Source organism: Saccopteryx leptura, unplaced genomic scaffold (genome assembly GCF_036850995.1).
Source record: "Saccopteryx leptura isolate mSacLep1 unplaced genomic scaffold, mSacLep1_pri_phased_curated manual_scaffold_23, whole genome shotgun sequence".
Lineage (NCBI taxonomy): Eukaryota > Metazoa > Chordata > Mammalia > Chiroptera > Emballonuridae > Saccopteryx > Saccopteryx leptura.
Genome location: NW_027095705.1, coordinates 613,475 through 629,090, shown reverse-complemented (window position 1 = coordinate 629,090; position 15,616 = coordinate 613,475). Strand labels below are relative to the sequence as shown.

General features: G+C 41.5%; 1 pseudogene; it reads left to right on the top strand.

Moving 5' to 3' along the window:
• The first annotated feature begins 9,975 nt into the window (after positions 1–9,975).
• LOC136386951 (uncharacterized protein C2orf78-like) overlaps positions 9,976–15,616 on the top strand; it is a 46,504-nt pseudogene continuing 40,863 nt past the window's right edge.

Sequence of the window (15,616 nt, the reverse complement as noted above, 5' to 3'; positions counted from 1 at the left end):
GGAAAGCACAACTATTTTGTCTGAAGTTGCTGGCCAAGATATTGTTTGAGCTAGTATACTGAAAATAGGTCCAGTTTATGTGTTTCATCAGGAACAGCTCCCTTCCCTCTCCTAGTCCATGGTGTCAAGTGTTCATCTTCGTGTAGGAAAGTGAAGAATTAAAGGGATCCCACTTGAGAATGCTAGCCTTGTAAAATACTTTAAAAATCACTCTAACTTTTTACTGGACTTATAACAGCCATGTGAAGTAAAAGAAAATCATAAAACAATGACATCAAATGCTGATCAGTAAGAATGAGAATACTTGCCTCCTACCTCTTAGTGTAGGGCACTCTCCTGATCCTTAAGAGGAGCTAGTAGAAATGCCTTTCCCATTGTTGGAAGGTGCATGATTGCTGCATTGGTGGTATGGGCAGTATTATATTTACACGACCTGACAGACTCTTCCTTGATTCCTACATAGTAATGGAGATTTCCCTGAGATTGCATCCTCCAAGCCAAACATTTTGTCTTCCACCAACTCAAGAATTCCCTATCTGCTGCAGTAGTAGAAATGTCCAGATACTGGAGAGTAACACATCACCTGAGCTAGGGGACATTTCAGTGTAACCTCTAGTCCAGGGCTCTAGAGATCTCCTGCCACTACCACCAGCTCAATGCCAGGAACAAAAGGAGAATAAGAATTAAGATTACATCAAAACCAAGCTTTCAATGCCTCTGGATGTGTACCAAATTCCAACAGAAATCCAAGATCCCCCACTGCTCCCTTTAGAAATCCCATATATCCAGCAGCACCTGGCCTGCATTAATCCCTTTGGCCAAGAGGAGCAGCCTGGCTGTGAAAACACAGATCTGATAAAGGATACACTGAGTCTTAAAAACCAAGAATCACTTGAAAGTGAGAATAAATTTTAAGACGGTTTTGCAGACATCACTACACTGTGGGAGGACATTGCCTTACATAGGTTCTAAATTCCTTGGATGGCCTTGACCAATCCTGAGGTCCCAAGGTGATCAAAACTGAAGACACCAGAACCAACAAGTTGAATGAGGCAAAGAAAAAGTCACATATCTCACAGGCTTCCTCTGATCAAGCCAGGAAGAAGAAACTTAAAGCTTCCTAGCCTGAACGTGGTGTACCCAAGGCCAAAATCCAACCCGAGCACCCAGATTGCATATTCGTGGGAGAAGTGGGTGTATGTAAGGTGGCTGTCATTGACAGGGCTCCTGCGAACATGGCCAAGGATTCTTACACCAAACCTGAGAAACCTGCATCCAGCAGGCAAAGCAGAACTAAGAGCCATGGGCAGGAAAGGACCAAAAGGATGACAGAAACAATCCCACCAGCTGAAGAGAGTAAGCAACCAGGGAGCCAGTCCAGGCACAAGAGAAGCCAACCATTCCAAAAAGAAGCAGAGGAGAAATCAATCTGTGCTGAGCTAAGAGACCTTCAAAAAGCCTCGAAGCTCCCTAGGTATGCACATGCTACAGTCTGTGCAGGTGTTTCATGCTCTGGGGAAGAAGAGCAATAAGAAAACTGTACTCTCTTCTGTCAGGGCCCTGGGAAACTCAAGCAACCTCAAAGGCCCCAGCTACTGCCAGGTATCAGTGCATGGCTAGATACCCTGTATAAAGCCAATGATCCCGAGAAAACTGAAATCAAACCCCAGAAGCCAGACGGCAGTGTTGAGAAGGAGCTGCCACCTACTGAAAAGGTCAATTTGGTACCTTTGGCTTTTCCATTCTTGGACAGGCCTCCAGCTCCACCTGCTCCTTGCAGGCCACAGTCTCTGGCATCACATCAGATGCTGTGGCTGACCCTGCCTGGGTTCTACCTCAGCTCAGGCTACTGAAGTCCATTCATCTCGGCCATCTCATGCAGGCCAGCTTGGCCAATTTCAACCAACACAGCTGGCCAGCTTTATCCAACTCAGCCTGGTCTGGTACTGACCCAGCTCAATGTACTGCAGCCAGTTCATTTTAGAAACTCCTGCATCTTTGGCAGCTCCTTCCAGACAAGCTTGGCCAATTTCAAAAAACCAGGCCAGATGAGGTTTGACCTACCCTACCAGGCCTAGTGCCCTGCAGTCTGCTGCTTCTAGGCCTGCACCCTACAAAACATCATCTTGCATACTGTTCCAGTTGGAGGCCATTCACATGGCTGTGACGAAGTCCCAGACCCTAACAAAGCCTCAGAACCAATATCAACTCTAGCATTTGGCCTTGTAACAAATTCCATGGAGAAAAGCCAATGTCGTAGGGCCAGTAAGGTCAAAGTCCATCACGGTCTGGCAGAGGCCAGAGCAGGAGGCCATGAAGAATCAGGCTCAACTAGAACAAGAGAATGCTGCCAAAAATACCTTCTTGGGAAATCATCAGAGAAGAATAATAAAATGGAGATTTCTCCACTTCAGCTATGCAATACAAGAGATGCTAAAATAATTGGTGCCACCTTGGATACCAGCTGTTATTTCATGAATTCTTCTACTTTGATATATTTTAAAACTGAATAAAATGAATACATAAGTGAAATGAAATTAGTAGATGAGTAATAAAGAAGCTTTTTGAGTTTTGAGATGTTGTTAACTGTGGTTTTCCTTGGTGAGGGTTGGGATCAAAGCGTACATGTGAATAAATTATTGGCAGTGTGATAAGTCAACTAGAGACAAAGGGTAAGAACAGAAATAAAAAGAAGGAACTTAGTTTATGGCCAGAAAGGCCAGAAGGGAGAGATGTAATGGGTTTGTAAATACAAGCAGGAGAAGGGAACATGGGAAAAGAAAGAAGCTGAGTATGAGGTGAAGGTTAAAAGGATAAATGTTGGATAGAGTTTAAGATGGCAGGAGAGGAGTCCAGGTCAACCAGGAGAAGTATAAAATAGTGACTCGTGGAGGTGGGCATTATGTCCCTAGAGCATTAGACAAGTATTTCAGAAAAGAGATTCAGGACACATACATTTCCATAAGATTTGGGGCCTAGGCAAGGGAACTGCTGTAGTAGGAGGCCCACCCAGAACAGGGTTGGGATATAAATCACTATCTACTCAACATCAGTGCAGGAAGCCCTCTAATGCAGTCCTTCAGCTACCCTTCACAACACACGGTTTTCAGAGCACAACATCCAGTTGTTACTATTGGAGACATCCAGGTTCAGTAGCCTACATATTAACTTAAGGGCCAGCCAGGGATCCCTCCATGACCCAGCTGCAACTGCCACCTTGTCTAAGTGCTGCCTTCAGGCAAAACCCACCATAAAGTTTGCGGGATATGTCCATTCCCACAGGGCCGAAACAACAGGTGTGCATGCGCATTGGGTCTCTGCTTGATCAGCCATAGGTTGCAAGTATCAGATTAGAGGTGCTCCTAGAGTGGCCTGCTGGGGCAGTAGGAGGAAGTGAGGGTGGCCGAGAATTGGGGGGTCATAAAAGGGAAAGGAATAAGGGCAGAGAGAGATGGAAAAATTACTACAGGGAAATTGGTCATTTCCATTTTAAAAATTGTTTGATTGAGATGTAATTTACACAGTATAAAATTCATTATTGTAAAAAGTCAATTCAATACATTTAGTACACTTACAAGCATGTGCAACCATCATCATTATATTATTTTTCATCATCGTTCTCTAACCTATAACATTTTTGTTAAAGGTTTTAATGAGAGAGGAGGGGCGCGCATGGGTAAGCAAGAAGTATAATTACTTCACTAAGCTGTTCACTGCTTGTATACGTGCCATGACCTGGGAAGTGCAGGGTATCAAACTGGCAACCTCAGCATTCCAGGTTAACATTCTATCCACTGCACAACCACAGTTCAATCTAATGCTTAAAATATTCATCAGCTGAAAATGATCCTCACTTTACCGTTAGCTGTCACTCTTAGTTTCCTCCTCCCTCCAGCCCCTGGTGACCACTAGTCCACTGTCTGTCTGGATGTGTCTCTTCTGGTGATTTCATATATGTGAAGGAATACAGTGTGTGAACTTGGTGTCCAATTCTCTCACTTTGCATGTTGTCAAAGTTCATCCAAGTTGTAGTGTCTGTCACTACCTCACTCCTCTTCATAACTGAATACTATTCTGTTGAACAGATCTACCACTTTGTTTATGCATTCATAAGTTGATGGACATCTAGCTGTTTCAACCAGTAATTTACATTTATTGAGAGTATTTTTGGTGCCAGGAAGCACCAGGAAAATTTTTTACTGCATTTCACAAATAAGAAGATAAGCTTGCAGAGTGTCCAGTATTTGCCCAAGATGAAGAGCTAGGAATTGGGGGGCTAGGGTTGAACTCAAGCTGTCAGACTGTACCCTTGACCAGTGATTCTCAAACTTTTTGAAGTCGGGTGCATTTAAAATCCTACAATAACTGTAGGCATACTATATACAAATTTCTGAGAAATGTTATAATAATTAAGTCAAATAATAAAGAAAAATATAAAGTACATGCATGCTTTTATGGTAATTAAATGAAATAAATAATAAAAAAGTAAATTTATTCTGACATTAAAAAACACTTGTATGTAACATTTTTTTAGTTATGCTTTTTAGAATTCATATAAAATAGGGGTTAAAAATAAGGAAATGACAATCAAGTTATCTTTTTTATACATATATAGATGCATTCTTAGTAAGATTTAGTAAATTCGGCAGTACTGGTGTGAACGTGTTTAGTTTTTTTATTCTTGTGTTTATGAGAAACATGAGCTTGATGTGTCCTAGAGATTTCTTCAATGTTTGGGCATATATCTGAAAGGGAAACTCTCATTTCCTCATCAATACATTGAAGAAATACTCTCTTTTTACTCTTAATTGTGTTGAATGCAGAAAACACCCAGTATACATATCATCTTAACTTGACACCAAACAAAGGCTAGAAGAAACTTGCCTCCAGTCTTTCCGGGGAACATGAAGGATATTGTAAACAATCCAGCTCCACAGCTTAACAGCCTTTTGCAACCTAATCAGGCAAGTGAGGTGGGGGGTTTGGTAGACTGTCAGCTTATTGCTAATTCCCCACACCTCTGTCCCACAAAAATCTAAACTCCAAAAAATCCTGTTGGATTTTGGGCCCCCAGTAGGTACATATTTTTCTGGAATCCCATAAGGCACACCTGGAAATATTCTAGGGCGCACCATGTGCCCTGGTGCACACATTGGGAACCACTGCCACAGACAATCAGGGAGCACCAAGGAGTCTCAGATATTGACCAAGATCATGCAAGAAAATATTCTCTCAAAGAATGAACTGAAACCTAGAAACATGAATGCACAGGGCCCTAGTGTGTCAAAATCTAGCAAGAAATTGGATAAAAACTATACATCCCCCTCCCTGTCAGCATAAGAGCCATGGGCTTGAACAGGAAAACCAGATGGTGTCTGAGACAGAAGTCCACCATTCTCTCAGGTTGTAGGACCTGAATAAACCACTTTCCTTTTACACCAGCACCAATCTCATGAGATTTATTTATTTATTTTTTGGTAACAGATACCTGAACCTAGGTTTGTGTTGTTCAGTTACAGACTTCAGATGTAACTGAGGGACATGATACAAACACAGAAATGTACAAGTGTTTCTTTAGTGAAAATTCACCATTTCCCCGAATATTCCCAGACACTGATTTTTCCTCCGCCCTTAGAGACACTACATTGTCCATGCTGTGTATCCTACCAGAAAACTCCTTATACTTCAAAATATATGCATCACAGTATACTGGTGAATCTGTCCCACTAATTTGAAATGTCACTTTTTGGGTATACTAATGTTCATATGAATTATTCTGACATTCTTGCCTATGTTTTATATTTGTATATCTCTAGATTCTTCTATATTCTTTTTTTGTGACAGCGAGAGAAAGAGTGAGAGAGGGACAGAAAAGACAGAAAGGAAGAAAGAGAGATGAGAAGCATCAATTCTTCACTGGGGCACCTTAGTTGCTCATTGATTGCTTTCTCCCATGTGCCTTGACAGGGGCTGGGAGCTAAAGCACAGTGAGTGACCCATGCTTAAGCCAGTGACCTTGGTCTAAAGCCAGTGACCATGGGGTCATGTCTATAATTCGACGCTCAAGCCAGTGACCCAGCACTGAAGCTGGTGAGACCGCGCTCAACCTGGATGAGCCTGCACTCAGGACGGCAACCTCGGAGTTCAAACCTGGATCCTTCATGTCCCAGCCCGATGCTCCATCCACTATGCCACATGTTGGTCAGGTGACTCTTTAAATTTATCAACTAACTGCCTATATGGGAATTCAAGGCCAAAGCATGAAAACTGTGAGAGCCAAATGAAACGCTGAAGATTACACTATTTTCTAAAGAATAAAAAAGCATCTATATTAAAAGTTCTATTGCACTCAGTTTTGGGCTCAGAGCAGAGTCCTGGCAGAAAAGTCAAATACTGAGATTATGTAATATGGTGATAATAGTACCATAATGAAAGAAAATGAATAAGTCTATCTGACTTGTTTGAGACTCAGTTGCCTCACTCATATAATAAAAATGTTAAAACAGAAGCTCTCTACAATGCTTGGTTGCAAAATGCTTCAATTCCAAAAAAGAGCAGACACATCAATACTAGTGCAGGCTCAAGGGAAAGGCAGAAAGGGCAGCGAGTGGTTGTATCAGGCCTAGAGGACAGAGTAGGAACCACACCCCTTGTGTCTTCTGCACTCTGTGTCCACATTGGGAGCGCAGGCAGTTGATACAGGGCAGAAAACTCCTCCATCTTTCAGAACCATCAAAAGTGGTTGGATTTTTGATATCAAAGATGACTGCAATTAGAGGCTTTATGATAGTAACAAGCTTAAGACAATGCCTTTCTTCAAACATAGTGAGAGTTTATCAATCTCACTGATTATTTTTACCACCCTCTTGTTCATACATAGACTTTCCAATATTCACTGTTATTTGGGACTTCAAATTCTCTGAGGCTCTCTTCTGGTGGTAAGCACCGCAGCTTCCCTAAAAAGAAGTGTCTCAATGTCTTTGGGGTCTCTACTCCAGCTGGGAGCTGAGCACGGCTACAGCCATCAGCCTCCGGCACCTCTTTCCAGCCACTCATGGGAAGTGCCCACCTTTACCAGCATTCTACTAGCACAACTATGTTGTCTGGATTTGCTGGCCAAGACATTGTCCAGGAAGCATAGTATAAATAGATCACTCTTTATGTATTTCATCAGGAAGAGCTCCCTTCTCTCTCTTACTCTATGGTATGAAGTGTTCATTTTCACTCAAGAAAGTGGAGAGAATTAAAGGAATTCCATTGAGAATGCTACGCTCTTAAAACAAATTAAAAACCATCCTCACTTATTATGTGACTTACAACAAGCCTGTGAAACACAAAGAAAACCATGAAATAAGACATCAAACGGTGATCAGTAAGAACTAGAACATTTTCCTCCTATCTCTTAGTGCAGGGCACTCTCGTAATCCATAAGAGGAGTTTGTAGAAATGCCTTTCCCATTGTTGGAAGGCGTATGATTGCTGCATTGTTGGTAGGCACAGCATTATACTTACACAAACTGACTGACTTCTCCTCAATTCCTTTGTAGTGATGGAGACTTCCCTAAGACTGCAACCTCCAAGTCAAACATTCTGTCTACCATCAACACCATAATTCCCCAAGTGTTGCATTAATAGAAATGTCCACATACTTGAGACTAACCCATCACCTGATTTAGGGGACATTTGAGTGATTCCAGTTCAGAGCTCTAGTGATCTCCTGTCACTACCTCCAGCTCAAAGATAGGCAGAAAATAGAGTAAAATGGTATTATATCAAAACCAAGCTTTCAAAGCAACTGGATACATATCAAATTCCAACAGAAAACCATATCCTCCACTACTCCATTTAGAAATCCCAGATATCCACCAGTTCTTGGCCTGCCTTGATCCCCTTGGCCAAGAAGAGCACCTGGGCTGTGAAAGCACTGGGCTGGAAAACAATAGCTTGAATCTAGTGGATCAACAGACATTTGAAAATGGGATTAAGCTTAATGATGTTTTGGGAGAAATCGCTGTACTAGAGGAGGATATTTGCCTTCCACAGATGTTAATTTCCTTGGATAATCTAGATCACTATAAAGCCCCATGGTAAGCAAAACCAAAGACACCAGAGCCATCCAGGTCAATGAAGTGCAGAGAAGGTCAAGTGTCACACAGGCTTTCTCTGTTCAAGCCAGGAGGAACAAACGTACAGTCTCTGAGCCTAACAGTGATGCTCCCAAGGCCAAATTCGAGCCTGACTTCCCTGACTGCATGCTCGTGGGAGAAGTAGGGATGTGCAAGGCTGCAGCCAGTGATGCAGCTCCTGAAAACATGGCCAAGGATTCCAACAGCAAACCTCAGGAACGGACATCCAGCATGCTCAGCACACATAATGGCCACGAGCAGGAAAAGACAAAAAGAACCAAAGAAAAAATCCCAAGGAAAGCAGAATATTGCAAAGAAGCAGAGAAAAAGTCAAGGCACAAGAGAAGCCAACCATTCCCAAGATGAAGCGAAGAAAAAATCAACCTGACATGATGACCCAAGAACCTTCAAAAAGCCTGGAAGCCAACTAGGTATGCACATGCTGCAGTGTGTGCTGGTTTTTCATGCTCTGAGGAAGAAGATTGATAATAAAATGGAACTCTCATCCTCCCGAGTCCTGGGAAACTCAAGCAACTTCCAAGGCCCCCAGCTACTCCCAGGTATCAATCCATGGCTAGATACCCTGTATGAAACCAATGATCCTGAGAAAACTCAAGTCAAACCCCAGAAGCCAGACGGCAGTGTTGAGAAGGAGCTGCCACCTACTGAAAAGGTCAATTTGGTACCTTTGGCTTTTCAATCCTTGGACAGGCCTCAAGCTCCACCTGCTCCTTGCAGGCCACAGTCTCTGGCATCATATCGGGATGCTGTGCCTGACCCTGCCCGGGTTCTAACTCAGCTCAGGCTACTGCAGTCCATTCATCTCGGCCAACCCCTGCCAGGCCAACTCGGACAATTTTAACCAACACGGCTGGCCAGCTTTATCCAATCCTATCTGTTCTGGTACTGACCCAGCTCTAACTATAGCAGTCAATTCATTCCTAGAAACTCCTGCATCTTTGGCAGCTCCTTCCAGACAAGCTTGGCCAATTTTGAAAAACCAGGCTGACGAGGTTTGACCAATTCTACCAGTCCCAGTGCTGTACAGTCTGCTGCTTCTAGAACTGTGCCCGACAAAATATCATCTTGCAGGTTGTTTTAGTGCTAGCCCATTCACATTGCTGTGACAAAATCCTGGACCTTAACTAAGCCTCATAACCAGTATTTACTCCATGATTTTGCCTTGAAACCAGTTCCCTGGAGGAAACACAATGTTCCTGGATCAGTATTGTCAATGCCCATCACAGAGCAGCAGAGGCCAGAACGAGAAACCATCAAGAAAATGGCTCAACTACAGCAAAAAAAAAAAATGCTTCCAAAAGTACTGTATTGGGGAAACACCTCTTTGAGAGGGAATTAGGGAAACACCTCAATGAGAGGGAATAGTAAATGGGAATTTCTCAATACTATGGCTTTGCGATATAAGAGATCCTAGAACACAGATAGAAAAGTGGCAATGAAGTAGGAGGATGTTGCAATTCCCACCTTCCAGAACCAAAGTGGAAGACAACCTAACTTAGAAACAATCATCTTGAAAAACCAACTTTGGACTAACTAAGAGAAATCTATAACCAAGTAACACCGAAGGAACCACAATGAGCAGGTAGGAAAGGTGGAGACATGGAAAGGGCTGCCCCGATCTCAAAAGCGAGAGGTGACCTGGAGGTCTCTCACGGTGGGTGATATTTCATGAGAGTTGTGGGCCCTCAGCCACAGGACCGGAAACCCAGCCTGGAGCCCCAGAGACTACAGTAGGTGTATGAACAGTATTTAGCTGAAAGAAGAGCTGGATTACTGTTTGCAGGAGAGAGACAGAACTCTCAGACCCAGGCTCTGTCTTCAAGGGACCATGCAGAAAACCTCCTTCACAGCCACTTACCTTGGGGTCCGGAAGCAAAAGCGAAGGGTGCTTAGAGGACCGGAGTTGCAAGAGGTGAGTGTAATATCGGAGGCACAGGGAAAGATTATGAGAGACAACCACTCTAATTCCTGGCTGACTCGTTCCCCAAATCTAAAGTGGCTATTTTTCTTTAAAGTAGCAGCACCAGCAAAGGGAAGTAATTACCTCGCCCTCCGGAGGCTCTCCTACTCCAGTCAGCACAAAGAATCACTTAGAAGCAGGGGGCACATCAGGGACACAGGTTTGGAGTGGTGAGGTCTGAATTACACAGTCCCCCCAACCTGCTGAGCACCCTTAAATGGACAGAATGGCCCAGCTGTGGCATTAGCTGTGTTGCTTACCCACAGAGGAAATGGGGATGGAGACTGTAGAGGCTTCCCATGTGCCTGTAGGGGGTGGAGCCCAGAGAGGCAGCCTGAGCACCCACAAAGGGCAGAGCACAGCAAACCACAATAATAGGAAAGGAGTAGAGCCCTAAGAAAAATCCCTCATGTCCACAGGGTCAGTGCCCAGAGAGGCAGCCTATGCACTCACAGGAGTTGAGTCCAGGGAAGAAAGAAGTCTCCCGCACCCATGAGCAGCCCAATGTGCAGCCCGCGAGCCCACACTTGTCCCCGAGTGCCTGAGTGCTTGAGGAGAAAGAGGCGGGCCCGTGGAAACACCTTTGTTCAGGAATAGAGAGGCCACACACACTGGCCAAGAGTGGATAAAAGCCAAGCTAGGAGTGCACTTGATAGTTACAATGGCATCATGACCCAGTAGAGGCAAACACAAATTCTGGATCACCTGTAGGTCCAAGGACATGGATAAGGGCCAGTCAAAAGCAATGACCCCCACAGGTTTACGCAAGGTTTCGGCCAGTTAGGTCCAGGGCTGGTACATCCAGCAGGCAGATATGAAGAGCATCAGCTCAGGACCTAACAACCATAGAGTGGTATCTTAATTAAGGAAAGGCTCCTAAAACAGGACCCAGCTAAGACATAGAAAACACTGTCATAAACAGCAAAAAGAGTAGTAGCAGCAGACATGTAGCCCACAGTGGATTACAAACAGCTGAAACCATCCCAAGAAGGTTGAGAAATAACACAACTGAAAGCTGGAGGCAGACAACACAACCCTATACTCAGCTAGCTACACAAACAACACATCCAAAGCAGCAGTCTATACAGAGACAAAATGCGAAGACAGAGAAATGCAATTCAAATGAATCAACAAGAGAAATCCCAAGGAAAAGAACTGAATGAAATGGAAATAACTATGATACTGGATGCAAAGTTTAGTATAATGATTCTTAGGATGCTCAAGGATCTTAGGGCAACAATAGATGGACAAAATCAGCACCTAAACAAAGAGATATCTAGCATCAAAAAGGACATTGAAATCATAGAAAAGAATCAGACAAAAATGACAAACACAATATCAGAAATGAAGACTACATTAGAAAGAATTAAAAACACGCTGGATGAAGTAGAGGATCGAATCAGCAATTTAGAGGACAAGATAAGCAAAAGCACGGAAGTAAAACAGAAAAAAAAATCAATATGTCTGAGGAAACTCTAAGAGAGCTCTGTGACAATATGAAGAGAAACAACATCCACATAATAGAGATTCCTGAAAGGAAGAGAAAGAACAAGGGATAGAGAACCTGATTAAAGAAATCATAGCTGAAAACTTCCCTAAATTGATTCTGGAAAAAGTCACACCAGTTCAAGCAGCACAGAAAATCCCATTAAAAAGGAACCCAAAGAGACCTACACCAACACACATCATAATTAAAATACCAAAGCTAAGAGATAAAGAAAGAATACTAAAAGCTGCAAGAGAAAAGCAGTCAATCACCTACAAAGGAGCCCCCATAGAACGATATCTGATTTCTCAACAGAAACACTTAAAGCCAGAAGGGAATGGCAAAAAATATTCAAGGTAATGTAGAAAAAGAGCCTACAACCGAGACTTCTTTATCCAGCAAGGCTATTGTTTAAAATAGGAGACATAAAAAGCTTTCCAGACAAAACTAACAAACAAACAAAAAACTCATGAAATTCATTACAACTAAAGCAATGCTGTAAGAAATGTTAAGGAGCTTGTTGTAAAAAGAACAAAGGGGGGGAAATCTAGTAAAAGAGGAACATAGATCTAAAGAATAAAATGGCAATAAACAATTACATATCAATAGTAACCCTAAATGTAAATGGATTAAATGCTACAATCAAAAGACATAGGGTAGCTGAGTGGATAAAGGAACAGGACTCATACATATGCTGTCTATACGAGACCCACCTCAGAACAAAAGATACACATAGACTGAAAGTAAAGGCATGGAAAAAAATACTTTATGCAAAGGGAAATGAAAATAAGTGACATAACACAATACTTATATCTGACAAAATAGACTTTAAAAGAAAGGCTATAGTAAGGGATAAGGAAGATCACTACATAATGATAAAGGGAGCAATCCAACAGGAAAATACAAGCATTATAAACATCTATGCACCTAATATAGCAGCACCTAAATATATAGGTAGATTTTGATGGACATAAAGGGCAAGATCAACAGCAATATTATAGCAGTGTTTCAAAAGAAGAAATGCACCCCCATGTTTATGTCAGCATTGTTCATAATAGCGAAGATCTGAAAACAGCCCAAGTGGCCGTCAGTGGACAAGTGGATTAAAAAGCTTTGGTACAAGCCCTGGCCGGTTGGCTCAGTGGTAGAGCATCGGCCTGGCATGAACAAGTCCTGGGTTTGATTCCCAACGAGGGCACACAGGCGAAGCGCCCATCTGCTTCTCTACCCCTTCCCCTCTCCTTCCTCTCTTTTCTCTCTCTTCCCCTCCCGCAGCCAAGGATTCACTGGAGCAAAGTTTGCATGGGTGCTGAGGATGGCTCTGTGGCCTCCGCCTCAGGCGCTAGAATGGCTCTGATTACGGCAGAGCGATGCTCCAAGATGGGCAGAGCATCGCCCCCTGGTGGGCAGGCCGGGTGGATCCCGGTCGGGCACATACAGGAGTCTGACCGCCTTTCAGTTTCCAGCTTAGGATAAATACACACACAAAAAAACAAACAAACAAACAAAAAAAAACTTTGGTACATATATACTATGGAATAAATACTACTCAGCCAGAAGAAAGATGACATCGGATCATTTACAACAACATGGATGGACCTTGATAACATTATACTGAGCAAAAAAGTAAATCAGAAAAAAATAAGAACTATATGATTCCATACATAGGTGGGACATAAAAATAAAACTCAGAGACATGGAGAATAGTTTGGGGGTTATGATTTGGGAGGAGGAGAGGGAGGATGTTGGGGGAGGGGAGGGGCACAAAGAAAACCAGTTAGGTGATGGAAGACAATTGCACTTTGGGTAATGGGAATGCAACATAATCAAATGTCAAAATAACCTGAAGATATTTTTTCTGAACATATGTACCCTGATTTATCAATGTCAACCCATTAAAATTCATTTAAAAAAAAGAAAATATAAACATGATTGATGAACCTTTAACCAGATTCACTAAAAAGAGAGAGAGAGAGAGAGAGAGGACTCAAATAAATAAAATTAGAAATGGAAGTGGAGAAGTAAAAACTGACACAGCAGAAATACAAAGGCTTGTAAGAAAATACTATGAAGAATTGTATGCCAAAAAATTATACAACCCAGGTGAAATGGACAAATTCTTTGAAACATATAATCTTTCAAATATCAATCTGGAAGAATCAGAAAACCTAAACAGACTGATTACAACAAATGAGATAGAAACAGTTATCAAAAACTTCCCAACAAAAAAAAGCCCAGGGCCAGATGGCTTCACAGGCAAATTCTACCAAATATTCAAAAAGAACTAACTCCCATCCTTCTCAAGCTATTTCAAAAAATTCAAGAGGAGAGAAGACTTCCAAACCCCTTTTACCAGACAAGCATAATTCTGATTTCAAAACCAGCCAAAGACAATAAAAAGAAAACTACAGGCCAATAACCCTGATGAATTTAGATGCTAAAATTGTCAACAAAATATTACAAACCAGATCCAGCAATACATGAAAATATTCATACATCATGATCAAGTGGGATTTATTCTTCATAGGCAAAGCTGGTACAATATTCGCAAATCAATCAATGTGACTCTTCACATAAACAAAAGACAGGAGAAAAATCACTTGATTATATAAATAGTTGCAGAAAGAGCATTTCATAAAATCCAGCACCCATTATAATCAAAACTCGCAGCAAAGTGGGAATACAGGGAACATACCTTGACATGATAAAGGTCATCTATGACAAACCCACAGCCAACATCATACTCAATAGGCAAAACTTAAAAGCAATTCCTTTAAGATCAGGAGCAAGACAAGGGTGCTCCCTTTCACCTCTCTTATTCAACATAGTTCTGGAGGTGCTAGACACAGCAATCAGAGAAGAGGAAGGCATCCACATTGGAAAAGAAGAAGTAAAAATATCATTATTTGCTGATGATATGATACTGTACATAAAAAATCCTAAGGTCTCAGTCAAAAAACTACTGGACCTGATAAATGAATTCAGCAAGGTAGCAGAATATAAAATTAATATTCATAAGTCAGAGGCATTTTTATACACCAACAATGAATTGTCAGAAAGAGAAATTAAGAAAACAATCCTCTTCACTATTGCAACAACAACAAAAAAGTACCTAGGAGTAAATTTAACCAAGGAGGTTAAAGACTTGTACTTGAAAAATTAAAAAACAGTGATAAAAGAAATCAAGGAAGATACAAACAAGTGGAGGCTATACTGTGTTCATGGATAGAAAGAATATACATCATTAAAATGTCTGTATTACCCAAAGCAATTTATAAATTCCATGCAATTCCCATTAAAATACCAATGACATACTTCAAAGATACAGAACAAATATTCTAAAAATTCATATGGAACCAAAAAAATATATAAATAGCCTCAGCAATCTTGAAAAAAAAGAATAAAGTGGTGGTATCACACTTCCTGATATCAATTTATACTATAAGGCCATTGTACTCAAAACAGCCGGTACTGGCATAAGAACAGGCAGGTAGATCAATGGAACAAAGTAGAGAACCCAGAGATAAACCCGCACCTTTATGGAAAACTGATATTTGACAAAGGACGTAAGAGCATACAATGGAGTAAAGACAGTCTCTTTAACAAATGTTGTTGGGAAAATTGGACAGCTACCTGCAAAAACATGAACTTACACCATTCACAAAAATAAACTTAAAATGGATAAAAGACTTAAATGTAAGTTGTGAAACAGTAAGCATCTGAGAAGAAAACTTAGGCAGTAAGCTCTCTGACATTTCTCACAGCAATATATTTGCTGATTTATCTTCCCAGGCAAGTGAAATAAAGGACAGGATGAACAAATGGGAGTGTATCAAACTAAAAAGCTTTTGCACAGCTAAAGACAACATAAACAAAATAAAAGAACAAACCACACAATCGGAGAACATATTCAACAATGTGTCTGATAATGGATTAATAATCAAATTTTATAAAGAATTTGTAAAACTCAATACCAGGAAGATAAACAATACAATAAAAAAACGGCAAAAAATTTGAATAGAC